At 40.9% G+C, this 12815-nt stretch overlaps 1 long non-coding RNA gene across 1 annotated transcript; it reads left to right on the top strand.

Annotated features, from left to right (window-relative positions):
* Positions 1–420: 420 nt before the first annotated feature.
* On the top strand, positions 421–6987 carry LOC102548534 (uncharacterized). The gene is made up of 4 exons (XR_015642043.1): positions 421–509; positions 765–856; positions 3927–4019; positions 6842–6987. It is a non-coding gene; the product is annotated as an uncharacterized LOC102548534 (long non-coding RNA).
* Positions 6988–12815: the final 5828 nt, after the last annotated feature.

Consider the following 12815-nt stretch of genomic DNA (forward strand, 5'->3'; position numbering starts at 1 on the left):
ACAATTAACTCAAGGACGATAAAACCTTAAATCAATGTATTATCTTACTGCTTGCTGCAAACCAACTTATCCAGATCATGGGGTTGATTATGCATGCAAATAGGTCTCCTTTGGATACAACAGAATGTTTACTTGATTCTGAATGTATTGTGAAGCAGAGCATAATGATGTTGGCATTTTATAGAGAAAGAGGCTGCTAACTTCATGCTGTGTAGGAAACAGGGAGGGATACATGAAGAGACAAGGAGATATAACCTCACAACGTGCTCTAGGTCTACCCCAGTCAACTGTGTCCTCTAGCTGCTTTCATCACTTCTTGACACTGATATCATATTATGACTCCATCAGAGAATTAGTCCATCTATGATGTCACTAAAGCTCTCACAACAAGCCAACCTTAATTTCTAGAGCCACCCTCACAGATATCATACTTGTGCAATTATTATTCTCCTAGAGCTTTTCCAACCTAATCAATTCAACAATCAAAATTCACCAGGGCAACTTCCCAAGCATGTATCTTTTGAATTCTCATTTTTGATGTGCTGAGTCATACCCATCTATCTGCATCTATCTATCTATCTATCTATCTATCTATCTATCTATCTATCTATCTATCTATCTATCTCTTCTATCATCTAACATCTATCTACCTATTTGTCTGTCTATCTAACAATCTATCTATATTCATCATATTTCATCTATATTGATATGATTGCCAAATAGTGTCATTTTTAAATTATTTGACAAATAGCTTTGATGAACAGGTTTTCCCGTTCATCTATGTAGGAGTCTACAGTCAACAAGTTAGAGGAAGTAATGACGGTGCATTATTGCTGAGGGTGCTTAATAATACAAGGTTGTATTAATTTTAATGAACATTGAATTTATTTCTTTCATAAATTTTCATCTTATTATTCATAAAGTTTCTATATCTTAGCATTTTTAAGCATATGAGTACATCCGACTTCATTAAGGGTTTGTCTACAATGGAAAAGAATATATTCTTTAGAAAGCATCCAGATCAAAGGCATTGTGAAGGTGGACACTAATTAGCATGGCTAATCAGAGGATAACTATAACCTTGTTCAATTTTTATTATACAATGAGATTACAGAATGCTTAGAAAATTAATCCTTTTAATAAGGAAAAGACAATTTATCTAACCTCAACAATAAATGTATTTTTAAACCCACTCATAATTGAGACAGATAAAAGCAATTTACCTGCCAGGAAAGACACACTAATGACTTAATTTAACCTCCAAGAAGGTGTAAAAACATTGAGATTTATTATAATAAAAATCATAATTCTGAAACTAACAAGACTTCACATATATTTTACCACAAGGATCTCCATCCTGGTGGATTTTAAATATGGCATTCTTTCTCCAATAGCATTCAAAGGGAAAGATTCCCTTCAAATCTCTGGTAATCTCCTCATGTCTTCCCTGAGTTGTGATACTGTCCTCCAAGAATGGTTCTGATGACCATTCATGTAACTAATATCAGAAAAGGAAATAGACATTAATTACCTCACTCTGTATTTTGGGGTCTCTACATCTAGCATAGAATGGTATATCAATTGATCACTTAAATGATATTTTTAAAAGAATTCTGTGTATGTGTGTACATGTGTGTGTGTGATGACAATGATGTAGGCACATACATGCCAAGACCCATATGTGGAAGCCAGAAAACACTCTTGGATCTCACTCTTTGTCGGGCTCTTTGTTCAAGACAACATCTCTTTGTTTATGTTGGTGCATAGCCTGGGCTAGCTTGCCCATGAGCTTCTGGGGATTCTCCCATCTATTCTTCTGTCCATCTTACCATAGGAACACTACAAATGCATGCACATTCTCTACACTGCTTGGCTAGTACGTGAGTCCCAGTGATCCAACCCTGAGTCTCCACAGTCATGAGATAATTGCTTTAGCCACTGAGCTATCTCTCAAGCTTGTTAAATGTTTTTTCTTTTTTTGCTTGTAAAGGACTTATTTTATTGTTTTCTATTTATTTATTTATTTATTTATTTATTTATTTATTTATTTATTTATTTATTTATTTATTCAGTCAGTCATTCAATTATATCTCAATGTCACCACCCCCAGCTCCTAGTCCCTATCTGACATAGCTTCTTCCTCCAACCATTCCCCTTCTCCTTTGAGAAGGGGAGACCCCCCCACCAGGTATCTCCTTACTCTGACACCTCAAGTCACTGCAGGACTAGGCATGTTTTGTCCCACAGCGGCAAGACAAGGCAACCCAGTTAGTGGAACAGAATTCACTGTCAGGCAACAGATTAGTTAGGGAGACAACATCCTTCCCAATAGCCACAGATAATATAAATGTCTTTTTTTAATATAAATGTTCATAAGTAGTAAAAATGCATAAATGGTTTCTTCATAACTAGTGAAAATTCACACAGGGTTTGTCCATGTGAGTAGAAGTCTATTTTTCAAAATTTATGAATCCAAATATTCAAATGAAAATATTGGTCGTGGACAGAGCTTTCCTTCCATGCCACTGTCTTCTAGTTACTACCCTCCCCTTGATCCTTGGTTAGCAATACTCCATCTCTGCAGGACTCCACAAGCAAGCTGACAGCTGGGTAATTCAAAGCCAAGACTTTAATCTATACCCCTGGGGGCTCACAGAAATATTATACTCATTTCTATTTTAGAATGCCAATTTGACCAAGAAATAAGCTCTCATTGAAATGTTTGGGATAACACAAATAATTTTATGTGGTGGTACCATTAAGTTTCCAAATATTTTGTTTGCTTTGTATATGTTTTTATGAATTTGTGTGTACAAATGTTTGTGTGTATATCTGGAAGTCTGAAGACATCAGGTATCTTCCTCGGCTGCTCTCCGCTTTAGTTTTTGAGACAAGGACTCTCGCTGAACCTGAAGCTCTCCCATTTGTATAGAATATCTAACCGCCAAGCCTCAAAGGTCCTTCTCTCTCCTCTTACCCAGTGCTGGGATTCCAAACGTATACCTAGCTTTTGATGTGGGTGCTGGGAATGACCATCTGACCTTGGGTCATCATGGCAAGATTTTTTACTGATGAACCCATCTTGCCTGCCTCATGTGTTTTTAAAAATGAAAGAATTGATGTTTAAATCCATAGAATAATTCCAAGAAATCTTGGTGCTAAAATAACACAAGCAATCAAGTAATTTCTATAGACTTATATAGACATGATGATCAGGTATAGAGATCACAACCTGTCTACACTGGTTGGAACTAGTCAGAACACATCATCCCAAATAACCTTTCATTGTAGAATTCATGGTTGACTTGTTTAATAATTATCTTGTTAATAACTTAATTCACCTCCTTGCTTATGAGTTATGAGATTATAATTTAATAAAATCTGCTCGTTGAAAACATCTACACACACACAAATGTCCTTCATTTATAAGTTGATTCGGGTCCTGGTGGCATTTCAGGAGTTACAAATCAAACCTTAAAGAAGGGATGTTGGAAGCTAAGGGAGTGAGAAGGCTTTAGTGGGTGTGAGTGTTTTCTGCACAGGTCTAGTTTGGATTCTGTGTCCTGTGTAATAACCTGGCACAGTGACATACGCCTGTACTCTCAGCCTCTGATGATGGAGACAGAAGGAACTTTGGGACTTGCGGGCTGCCAGTCTAACTCTGGGTTCAGCGTGGGACTTTGTCTCAAAGGAATAGCGTGGAGAATGGTAGAACAGGACACGATGCCCTCTTCTGTCCTTCACATGTGTCTACAGTTATGCACACATACATTCAAAACATACTCATATACAGAAAAAAAAGTAAAAGAAAAAAGAAGCAAAGAGTTTAGAACAAATGAGGTGATGATAAAGTGCCTACTCGGACACTCTAAGATTTTTCACTATCAGTTTTAAATAAAATTAAACTCTTAACTTGAATTTCACAGTTGCTATTCAGAATGCCACCACGAGACACACAAGGCCTTCAGATGCTTGCCTTTGGCCTTCATCTTGTACTTTGGAGCAGCCCTGATGTTCAGGTATTTCCAGGCATGTCTAGGTCGCTACAATTAGATCACAGAAAGCACAGCAGCATCAACCCCTCCTACCTGGTAATAGCTGAAAGAGAGACAGAAAGGAAGTATTGCGAGTCATCTGCATGTCTATGGATTTCCTTGTGAAGAAATAAGGGTGTGGTGTTTGCCTGGGGTCCTTATCTTATGGAAGAGACATATAGAATGGCAGTTTCTCTAATAATTTGCTTACTTGTGAAATCTCCAACACACAAAGTATTCTTTCTTCCTTTTTAACAAAAAGCATTTTAATTTTATGTATGTGTATGCGTTTATATGCACACATGTTCAGGGGCTTATAAAGGCAGAAGATGTCATCTGATCTCCTAAACCTAGAGTGAGAGGAGGTTGTGAGCCACCTGTCATTGGCGCTAGAAATAAAGCATGGATCCTCGGCAAGAGCAGCACTTGGTTCTTAACACACGAAGCCTCTCTCCAGCCCATAGACTTCCCTTCCTCTGCAGGACAGATGTGCTGTTCTATGAACATGGACTGAACACAGACTGGCTGTCTGACATCTTTCTCATTCATTCTAGGCCTGTGACCCACAATTAACCAAGAAAAGAACAGTACACAAGGCCCGCTAAGGATGTACTACACATCTTACACGTTATAATCCCTGGGTCCATACCCACATCTTTCTCTATCTTGAATGGAGGCTCTCTGAGACAGAGCACTGTTGTTCACAAATGTCTCTGTTTCCAAGCAGATTTATATTTTATATTAGTCTTGGCATTCTTACTCAATATTGCCTTCCTATATTGAAAGATGAGATATCTGTTCCATTCTACTGATTGATCTAAAAGTCTCTGTTAATAGCGTGCTGTTTCTACAGCTTTTTAGTAAATTTTGAAATCGGAAAATGTTCATCCACCATCTCGCTCTCTTCTTTCCACACCACGTTGGTTATTTAGGACCCTTGAGGGCTCATATGGCATTGCATGTGGCTTGGCTTTCATCCCCTGATTGGGTTTCCGAGCTTGGATTTGAATTTCTGGTTCTTCCCATTGGTCTATGGCTTTAAGTTTGTTTATCAATGTTTGATAGTTTTCAGTGTACAATTGTTTCACCTTCTTAGTCAAATTAATTTCTAAATATTTCTTTCTCTTTATGCTATTGTATTTGAAATTGTTTTCTAAGTTTTCTCTTTTGCTTATTTACTGTTAGTATGGAAATAAAGATGGACTATAGAGCTTGTTTGGAAATCTGCTACTTTGTAAAATCGTGTATTGTCTCTAACATTCTGTGAAACCTTTAGGGTCTTCTGCATATAAGACCATGAATACATGAAAGTCACCCTGCTTCTCTCTCCAGAGTGAATATCTCTTCTTCCTCCTCTCATCCAACTGTTCTGGGTACAAATTTCAGGACCATTTTAAACAGGAATGATGAAATTGACATTCTTGTGTAATTCATGAATCGAATGGAAAAATCTTTAGTTTTCCTATTAATAGGAATGAAAAGTGTTTTCTTATATATGAAATAATATTTCATACACATATTAAAATATATGAAAGCCTTGTCATACATAATTATTTTCATATATAATGGATATATTGCAACATGGAAAGCATTTCTTTTTATCTGTAATATAGTGCGGTTTTGGTTATAGAAGCATATACAACTTTTAACTGCTTTTTCTCCATTAATTGGAATGATTCTGGAGCTTTCCTCCTACATTCTGTTAGTTTGGCATATCATACTGATGGATTTTTATATTTGGATCGCCCTTGTTTTCCACAGCAATGACTCCAATTGGTCACGGCACCACATCCTTTTAATTTGTTCCTGCATTGGGCCCACTACACATGGTGCCCCCATGATCCATGCACTGTTTGTGTGAGGGGGCGCCACAGGCTTTGGAGGAAGGCTGGGTCTCATGCACTATCTTGTCTTACTTGGGTATTTCAAGCGAAATAAATGACAGGATGGGGAGAAGGAAAGGTGAGGAAACAAAGGGAGAAGAGATAATGTACAAATGGGAGGGGCAGTAAAAGGAAGGGGAGGGGAGGGAAAAGGAAGAAGGCTGGAGGGAAAAGGAGGGGAAGGGGAGTGAAAGGGTAAGGGAGGAGAGTAAAGGGGTGGGGAAGGAGAGTCAAGGGGTGGGCAGGAGAGTGAAGGGGTGGGGGAGGAGAGTGAAGGGATGAGGGAGAGTGAAGGGGTGGGCAGGAGAGTGAAGGGGTGGGACAGGAGAGTGAAGGGGTGGGGGAGGAGAGTGAAGGGGTGGGGGAGGAGAGTGAAGGGGTGGGACAGGAGAGTGAAGGGGTGGGGGAGGAGAGTGAAGGGGTGGGGGAGGAGAGTGAAGGGATGAGGGAGAGTGAAGGGGTGGGCAGGAGAGTGAAGGGGTGGGCAGGAGAGTGAAGGGGTGGGGCAGGAGAGTGAAGGGGTGGGGGAGGAGAGTGAAGGGGTGGGGGAGGAGAGTGAAGGGGTGGGGGAGGAGAGTGAAGGGATGAGGGAGAGTGAAGGGGTGGGCAGGAGAGTGAATGGCTGAGGGAGGAGAATGAAGGAGTGAGGGGTAAAGGGTAGGGAGGGAAGCAGAGAGGAGGGAGGGGAAGATGTGGGGATGGGAAGGGGAGAGGGAAAGGAAAGGTGAGGCCATCCAGTCTTTGCAGACTGGTTCTGTGTTGGGAGCGTCTGCAGCATTTTCCTAGGCTTCTGACTTGCATGCTGCTGCAGACTTGTTTCCTTCTGCTTAGTCATCTTGAAACTTTTAACCATCCGACACATATTCATTTTTATTTTCTGTGTTATAAACGGTCTATGATCTTTTCTCCATTTTTTTCACTCAGATGAGAAAAAGTCTTCTAAGACAAGAGACCTGCCCACAAACAAGGTCAGTGGGGCTTGATGCTTCTCTTTGGTATCTGCCAGGATTTCCTGTGAACGCTCTGTGATGATAAATGGTCTTCACCAGTTTAGCGAATCAACCTCTAAGGTAAAGAATAAAGGGCTGGGGCCACACTTATGCAAATAAACCATTATTCAAGAGATGAAAACTTCCAATGCCTCTCAATAGCATGGAGAGCCCGCACTGGTTAAATCCTTTCCGTAGTAACCTGGATGAGTGGACAGAATAGGTGGATTGTGATATCTCCTCACCAACGCATCCCACACTACAATCTTAGCAAAAATCCCAGGACACCAAGCCTGTATTCAAGGATTGGGTAGTTATGCTCTCTTTCTTGAGGACCATGTATCTTCATCCATTGCTTAAAATTATTCTGCATAGCCTATTGGTCTCTTTGTTCACTTGTTTTCTTACCTGATTATTAACATCGGTTTGGATTCGTAGATATTAATTTTATACTTGAGTTATGATCCCATGATACTGATGCATTTAGCTCCAGTTATCTTAGAATTAGGTGTAGGAGACAGGTGTGTGTGTGTGTACACATGTGTGTGCGCGTGTGTGTGCGTGCATGCATGCATGTGTGTGTGTGTGGGTGTGTGGGTGCGTGCGTGTAGCTAGTGGGTATTATGTGGAGGTGCATGTCAGAGTGTGCATACATGTGTGTGCCTGTGTGTGGAGTTTGACTTGTGCCCTTTTCTATTGCCCTCTACCTTATGCATGAGACAGGGTCTCTCTTCAGCTCGGAGTTTGCCAGTTTGGTTAGCTGACTTAGCCATCTTGCTTTGGGGATACCCCATGTCGCCTCTGAAGCACTAGAATTATAGGCAGGTTTCCTGACCTCCCAGCTTGTTCACCAGAGCCTGGGGTCCACTTCTCACACCATCACAGCATGGACTTTACCCAGAGAGCCACTTCCCAGACTCCAGGAAGTGTTTATTTGGTTACCATGTTACTATGTCACTTCGGCAACAGCCCCTTCCCCCATTCCCCCGAGTCTGCGGGATTTCTTTTACTTTGTTTCTTCGTTTGCTTGCTTCTTCCTGTTTTCTTTCCATTTCATCTATTAATTTATTTTTTGCACTTGGCACTACAGACCTCTAGCAGATGCTCTGGGCTCGTCTTGCACACACACACACCACCGCCCCCCACAAATCCTAGAATCAGTCATTTCTGCAAGGATACTTGGTTCCTTTTTATTGGGAATTGACATTAGAAAGCTATAGAGTGTATGGATTAAAAATAAACCCTCGACCACCAAAGCCAGGAAACATATACATTGCAATCTGCGTAAATACAAATATTTATCATTGTCAGTACCTCCTGATGTCTCCTGTTACCACAGGGGCGACCGGTTTCTTTTCATGACTGATCTGTGTCTCCTTTTGACACATCATCTCTCCCAAGTTCATGAGAGAACCAATCTTGGCTTCTTTCCTGATGTGATGCCTGCCAAGAGTCTGAATGAAGTTATTATTTTTTTCCCCATCTCTTGGGTGTATGTGTACATACAGGTGCTGTGCATGAGGGCGTATGTGGAGGCTGGCGGTCAAACTCAGGTATGGTTCTTCAGACGCTGTCGCTCTGTTTATTTGGAACAATAAACCCCAGGATCCACCAGTTCCCACCTCCACATTTCTGGAATAATATTCACCTGCCACTCTGACCAGCTTTTCTCTTCCAATTAAAGTGATCTGTTTAAGGCAGGGTCCCGCTAAGGAGCCCCGATTGTTCAGAACTCACTATGTAGACCAGGCTGGCCTCAAACACACAGGAGTAAAGCCTGCCTTCCCCTCTGGAGAACTGAGATTAAAGGGGTGTTCCACCATGCTCAGCCACAACCAACATAGTTTAACATGATTGTGGGCATCTAACTCAGGTCCCCCTTTATGTCTGGCAAGCACTTTGTCAACTGGGCCAAACCTCCAGACTAAAATCAAAATGTTTATATTTGGTGCATCCACTGGGTAAGTCAGGACCTTTGGTGCAGCCAATTTAAAAGAAAATGAATCCTTGTTTCCCTGTGGAATACATGTGGTGTTCTCCGGATCTCCAACTCTGCTCTTGCTTTTGTTTCCCTACATCCCCATGCTAGCCCCTTGTCAGGAAATACTGCTGAGTTCTCTGCTGAAATCTGTGATTCTAGAGTCAGATGCTAATGACAACAAGGTCATATTGCACGTGTCTTTAAACTTCAATCAGACTGAAGTCTGTGCTTTATTTCCCTGCTTCATCTACTCTCATGTTCCCTAACGCCTTTACTCCATTTCTCCGGATTTAATCAACTTTTAAAGCAAGGGTGACTGTTGCAACCCTGGGGTGTGAGAGTTGTCATCTGGACAACCTGGCCTAGCAGGGAAAGATTTTATGCTCACAAATCTTTCTGCTATGTTGCAACATACCACGCGGCTTTTGCTAATGTTGAAAGTAACAATGTGGTTTTTTTTTTTTTATCTAATTTACTAATGTGGAACAGGTTTCTTCTGAATCACAGTGGTGTAACCATTGACAACCAGGGCTTCGGCTCCTATTGAGTGTGAGTGCGTAGGATCAGGAAATAAAATTTTCTATCTAGTAGCTCACTATCCCAATTTAATCCTCATCAATCTTAGTGAATTAATTAGCAAGTAGTAAAACGATGCCATATCAGTAAATGTTTGTGAACATTTATCTGCTCTCTTTAAATGCTGTTTTGCAAAAATCATTCATTGGTGTTCAATCTGCCTTTCTCGAACACCCCATTCCTTGTGCTGGGACACTTTTAATGTGGTATGCACAGAAGAAATGGTAATTCCAATCATTCTGTCAGTCTCCCATCACCCAGCCACTGTCTCTTACTCATCTGCTGTCCATTTTTCCTCTCTAGAGCTTTCTCTTAGGCTTCTTACACGGGAGATGTTCAGCCCTGTAGAAGTCAATCTCCCCTTCCTTTGCTCTCTCCTTATAGATACACCCGTTGACTCTCTCTGTCTCTCTTTCTCTCTGTCTCTCTGTCTCTCTGTCTGTCTGCCTTCTCTCTCTCTCTCTCTCTCTCTCTCTCTCTCTCTCTCTCTCTCTCACACACACACACACACACACACGCACACAGAGAGACAGACAGACACACATACCTAGTTGTTTCAGCATTTCCTGCTCCTTTCAACATTGAAAAAAGCCTAAACTCTTTTGGTTTATGGAGAAACACTACAATTTTGAACTTTCATGTTTTGTCTTTTCTTCCAAGATTGTTAGTAGTTTGAGTTTGCATTCCTGTCCTTCTCACATAGTCTCTTACTGGAGTCCTGTGAGCCACCCTTTCTGCTCATCACTGAACTAGAAATATTTTTGCTCATGGTCACCAAGGGCCTTGTCATCAGTGTAGGGAAGAAAGCAAAAAAAAAAAAAAAAGCAAGATCTTTGATTAATATTTGATTAAGAATATATTTATGTATATACCTAATAAATAATCAGATTCTATTTTCATTTCTGTAACCAGTGATGCAATTATAGCTGAGATTTAAATTGCCTTTCTCTACTATCCAAGCTAATATCACAGCTTGCCACAATTCTTCACCTGGCGTAGAAACCTAAAACTTCTGAAGTGTCGGGGCTATTGATAAGGCTACACGAATCGGGTCTTTGCAGTTTTCCAGTGTTCTTGATGATCAGGATGGGATGGTAGCAATGAGGGGTGCCTTAAGGTTCCTCTGTACCTCATCCATGTTCTTGATCCCCATTGTGGGGCCGTGTGCAATTCCCTTATTCTAATCTAGATCAGTCACCCCAAGAACATGGCACTTTCCCTTTAAACCTGCTGTCTCTGAATGAGGAGCTGAGTGGCAAGGTGGAATTCCAGCTCTGCACAATGTAGGCGTGTCCTCTGGCAAAAGCACTCTCCACCCAGACCCATCAAAGTTTCATCAGAGCAGAAAGTCATGGGAACAGGAAGCACACAGTTTGCTAGGGATAATACTGAATGGCTTGATTTTTCATTTCTGTTTCTTGATTCCAGGACCTATGAGTCATGGTTGGAAGAGATCATTCAAGTCATAAAAGCCCTTGAGAGACCTTGCCCCAGCCTCTCGAAGTATTGGCACTTAGCTGTCGGAGTAATGGCTTCAGATTGCCATTCAAGTCAGCCACCAAAGCAGCTATTTCATGGCTAGAGGAATATGGTGTCACCAGTGAATTCCACGGGAATGAGTCTATTACTATACTTCTTTTGTGAACCTGTTTCTTGGCTCAAGCAGTATTCTATGTAACGGAGTATTGCAATAGTGATTTATGGTGTAATAGTAAATAAGGAATCACAGAAACTCACAAATAGTGGCTTTTGTAGAGCAAAAGTCTATTTTCGAAAGGACAAAACACGTTCCCTTCCATAATGGAAATGGTCTACTGTGGTGGTTCTCAACCTTCCTAATGCTGTGACCCTTTAAAAGAGTTCCTATGTTATGATGACCCCAACCATACAAATTATTTTGTGGCTACATCATAATTATACTTTTCCTACTGTTGTGAATGGTAATTATCTGACATGCAGGATAACTGATATGTGACTGTTGTGAAAGGTTATTTGTTAACCCCCCAAAAGGGTCATGACCCACAGGTTGAGAACCACTGGATTAGCCAATCCCTACTGACCTAAAAGAAAAAAAAATCACCAAGGGCCATGGTGCCATGGGAGGCACACATTGTTAGTGTCTGCTGCCCACATGCTGGGTGCCCATCAGTGACTTTCATCTATTCTTTTCCACCTTTCCTTTCCTCCTTTCAGCCCTTCTTATATTCCCCCTCTTCTCAAATGAATGCTATCTTTGTCTTTGATTTTTATTGCCATATATATATATATATATATATCCATAGATATATAATTGAAACATGTTTAATCCATTTTGTTGCCTGTATATTCAGAGTTGAGCACTTGGTGTTGAGTAATCAGTTTGGGGGAATCACCCCAGGGAGAGATAAATTCTCCCTTTCTTAGCCATCCTTAGTTACCTATAGTGCTTTGCTTAGGGGACAGGGCCCTGTGAGATTTCCCTCTTCAGCACCATCATGTCTTTTGAGGCTATCACTGTACAGGTCTTATTTAGGCAACCCTATTGTTGAGGTATCCTGGGGTAACTTCCCTGTCATTTCTGGGAGAAGCAATCTCACTGCAGACATACTGTCCTCTGGCCCTTACGTTTTTTTCTACCCCTCCTCCATGATGATCTGAGCCTTAGCTTGCCCATTGACTTAGGCATTGGAGCTGGCATCCTCACACAATCCTTTGATCTCTGCACTAGAACCAGCTGTGGTCTTCTGTAATGGTGTCCCTATGCTACCAAGAGATACTTTTTGGATTAGAGGTGAACTATACTTATCCGTTGGTATAAAGATAGCTTTTAGAATTGCAGTAGAACAGGAAGAACATTCTATATGGGCACTGGAAGGATAGAATGATTTCCATACATGCACTAAACATTGTGAAGATGATCCTTACTTTGTCTACTGACTCTATTGTTCATTGTCTCCAGTCAAAAAGGAAAAAAAACCCTTAAATATTTGTTCTTGCCTAACTGTCTAGGCATCCCTAGGCTCTTTCAAATTTACCCACAGAATGAGACATCCATTGTATTCTGCAGATGAGTGTGTTTCCTGTATGCACATGCAGCATCACGTGCCTGTCTCAAGTAGTAGCCTTACCTCTCCATCCCTCTACCATCTCTCTCCCTTCCAGCTGTAGAAAGTAAGTCCTTTTATGTCTTCTCATGCACTGCAGATGAAGATAAAAATATTATGTGTCAACATCACACTTAAATCTGCATATATCTGTACAAATGTCTAAAGGATAAAGTTCTGTAAATACAACCAAAATCGTTCTTTAGGAATAAGACACAATTGCTTTGACTCTATCTCTGACTAAACTGATAGTGATGAATCTTTTGAAG

Source organism: Rattus norvegicus, chromosome 17 (genome assembly GCF_021556685.1).
Source record: "Rattus norvegicus strain SHRSP/BbbUtx chromosome 17, alternate assembly SHRSP_T2T, whole genome shotgun sequence".
Taxonomy (NCBI): Eukaryota; Metazoa; Chordata; class Mammalia; order Rodentia; family Muridae; genus Rattus; species Rattus norvegicus.